This window comes from Nematolebias whitei, chromosome 17 (genome assembly GCF_014905685.2).
Source record: "Nematolebias whitei isolate Nwh7 chromosome 17, NemWhi1, whole genome shotgun sequence".
NCBI classification, from domain to species: Eukaryota; Metazoa; Chordata; class Actinopteri; order Cyprinodontiformes; family Rivulidae; genus Nematolebias; species Nematolebias whitei.
The window spans coordinates 4,538,906-4,539,129 of record NC_056514.1 but is presented as its reverse complement, the minus strand read 5'-3'; positions in this window follow the sequence as shown (position 1 = coordinate 4,539,129).

Here is a 224-nt window from a genome sequence, read left to right as displayed (position 1 = left end):
TATGTACCATAGGTGCACCAGATTATAAAATGCACAAGATTATAAATGCAACAGATTATAAAATGCACCAGATTATAAAATACACCAGATTATAAAGTGCATAAGATTATAAAATGCACCAGATTATAAATGCACCAGATTATAAAATGCACAAGATTATAAAATGCACCAGATTATAAATGCACCAGATTATAAAATGCACAAGATTATAAAATGCACCAGAT